Source organism: Nicotiana tomentosiformis, chromosome 4 (assembly GCF_000390325.3).
Source record: "Nicotiana tomentosiformis chromosome 4, ASM39032v3, whole genome shotgun sequence".
In the NCBI taxonomy this organism is placed as follows: Eukaryota; Viridiplantae; Streptophyta; class Magnoliopsida; order Solanales; family Solanaceae; genus Nicotiana; species Nicotiana tomentosiformis.
The window spans coordinates 95,843,390-95,846,639 of NC_090815.1; positions in this window are offsets into that span (position 1 = coordinate 95,843,390).

Genomic DNA, 3,250 nt, shown 5'->3' on the forward strand with positions numbered 1-3,250 from the left:
GAATGGAATTTTGATGATTCCAATAGTTTCGTATGGTAATTTCGGACTTAGGCGTATTCCCGGATTTTGATTTGGAAGTCCGTCGGACAATTCGGCGCATTTTGGCGAAAGTTGGAAAATAGAAGATTTTTGGAAAATTTGACGGGGAGTTGAATTTATAGAGATCAGGGTCGGAATTCGATTCCAAAAATAGGAACAACTCCATTATGTATTCTATGACTCGTGTGCAAAATTTGAAGTCATTCTGGATTGATTTGATACGTTTCAGCGCAAATTATAGAAGTTGGAAGATTTAAAACTCATAATTCAATACAAGGCGCGATTTGAAATTATGACGTTGTTTGACATGGTTTGAGGCCTCGACTAAGTTCGTATTATATTTTGAGACATGTTGGTATATTTGGTTAAGGTCTCGAGGGCTTCGGGTGGATTTTGGAAGGTTAACGGATTGGATTGCGGACAATGGGAGGTGCTGGAAAATTTATGTTAGCTGAAGCTGGGCAGCAACTGGTGTGATCGCTTTTGCGATGTCTTGGTCGCAGAAGCGAGGTCGATCTCGCATAAGTGACTGGGAAGGGGGACTGGACAGAGGTCGCAGATGCGACCTCTGGAACGCTGAAGCGTACAGAGGCAGTTGGGCATGGCTTCGCAGAAGCGACATTGCAGATGCAAAATTTCTTCCGTAGATGTGACCTTCTGCTGGGCAGTGTACTATGGGGCTTTGCAGATGCGCATTTTGGCTCGCAAAAGCGAGTCCGCAGAAGCAAAAAATGGACAGAAACTTAAGGACCAAAAATGGCCATTTCGCCATTTTCGATTGAGATTTTAGAGCTCAGTTTTTAGGCGATTTTGGAGGATTTATTCACGACTTCGACTTGGGTAAGTGTCCTATATCCGAAAGTTATTATATTTCATAAATCCATGGTTATATTCATCATTTATTTCGGATTTAAATGGAAGAAATCAAGATTTTTGCAAAACTTTTCAAGAAATAAAATTTAAGATTTGGAGGTGTAGTTGTTATCGGAATTTGATAAAATTGGTATGGTTGGACTCGTATCGGAATTGGTGTTCGGATTCGTAAAAATTCTATCGGATTTCGAGAGGCGGGCCCCGCGTTGACTTTTGGCTAACTTTTTAATGTAAAATTTTAAGTCGACGTTTTATTATCTAGAATTGTTTTCGATGAATTTTAATAAAGTTATGCAATTAATTTGGCTAGATTTGAGCCGTCCGTAGGTCATTTCACGCAAGAAGGCTATTTTAGAATATCGACCTAACTTCAAAAAGGTAAGTATCTTGTCTAACCTTGTGTGGGGAAATTACCCCTTAGGCATTGAGTCTTATGTGAAAATTATGTGATTGAAAGCCGTGTACACGAGGTGATGAGTACTCACTTGGTTTATATGTGCAAATTATATCGGTTAAAAGTCGTAGACACCCTTATGTATTAAATTGGAAATTGTTGGCACTTATTAAATCCCTTATTTGTCATGCCTCATTCCTTGTTTGCCGAGTTTGTTTTTATATGATAATTTGGTGTGATTATCACTTGACTTTTATGTGGATTCTGTGTTCTATTGAGTTGCCATTTCGTGAAAATAATTTCATTAAGGATTTTTCATCGGCAAATAATTAATTAATAAAATTTGAAAAGTGGTATTAATGTAAATACTAAGAATATGAATTAAACAAGGCATTGTTCTTAGTGAGTAACTTTTCCATCCTTGCTGTTATTTTTGAGATTTTATATACATTGTATTGAGCCATGGGCTATCAGTGGTGAAATTTATTGATTTAGTTGTACCTTTTGAAAGGTTGTGGCCTACGGGCAATTTGTAAATACGAGTTGATTATGTTGTGTTGTTGTGATAATATTCTATGTGAATTATTGTGTGATTTGGGTTACTGTTATGTGGCGTATAAAGGTGACATCCCACTGTTGATATTATGCGGGCATAAGGGTTGCATTTCATTGTTGTTATATATGATGGGATATTGTCTGGGCGGAGTGATAAGGGAGACTATTAAACGGAGTGATAAAGGAGGCTATTATAGGAGTGATTAGGGTGGCTATAGGAGCGATAAGGGTGGCTATTAATATTGTCAGGGCGGAGGGATAAGGGAGGCAATTATAGGACTGATAAAGGTGGCTATAGGAGAGATAAAGGTGACTATTGTCAAGGATGATATGTGATGATGTGGGATTATTGTGCTGGTGATTTTCAGGTGATGTTGTGATTTTCCTTGTATTTATTTTATATCTTGTGCAATTTGTCTTGTTGCGGTAAACTTGATAATAGTCTGATCTATGTTGAAATTGTGAGCATGTGGATATTGCCGGGCGGATTATGTTTTTGGCACGTAAACTGTCTGTGCATGTGTGATATGATATGTGGGCATGAGGTGCTGGAGGAAATATAATAATTTTTATTATTGGCACGTGAGTTGTCTGTGCAGTTATTTTCATGACCCAAAATCTACTATAGGTCATGATGACGCCTAACGCCGCCGTCAGGCAAGCCAACGTTAATTTATCAATTTATTTACTCATTTTATTAGTTTCGAGATCATAATCTCCATTACTCATATAGTATAAAATGGAATTTACAGTGTAAAAAGATAATAACTACGTGAACTTTAATAACAAACAATAGTAGGAACCCCCAAAACCCGGTGTCACAAGTGCATGAGCATTTTCTAAGGAGTACGATAATGTTACAACATTTGTCCCGAATGTAGTAAGACAGAATAAAATAAACAGTACAATGGAGACTCGGTGGACTGCGATGCGTAGCCTGGAATGCAACTCACATAAAGTCTCCTCAACTGGTGCGCCTCATCGCCAAGGAAATCATCAAATAAACCTGTCAGATCCTGCATATTTAGTGCAGAAGTGCAGCATGAGTACGTAAATCAATGCGTACCCAGTAAGTATCTAGCCTAACTCTGGAGAAGTAGTGACAAGAGGTCGACATCGACACTTACTAAAGGTCCAATAAAATAATGTAATAAAACATGAGCAGATATGAAGCATACGACAATGATGGGGTAAATCTGTAAGTTACATAATCTTACAATTACCTCTTTTAAAGAAGGAATTTTTAAATTTTGTATTCTACCTTAACAGCTCAAAAAATGTCAAGTGTCACTATCAAATAAATAAGGAATACCATGTAAATACCGGACATCAGTGGAGAGATTAGCTCGTGAATATCCGGACTACTAGCGATATAACGCACGATTCTGC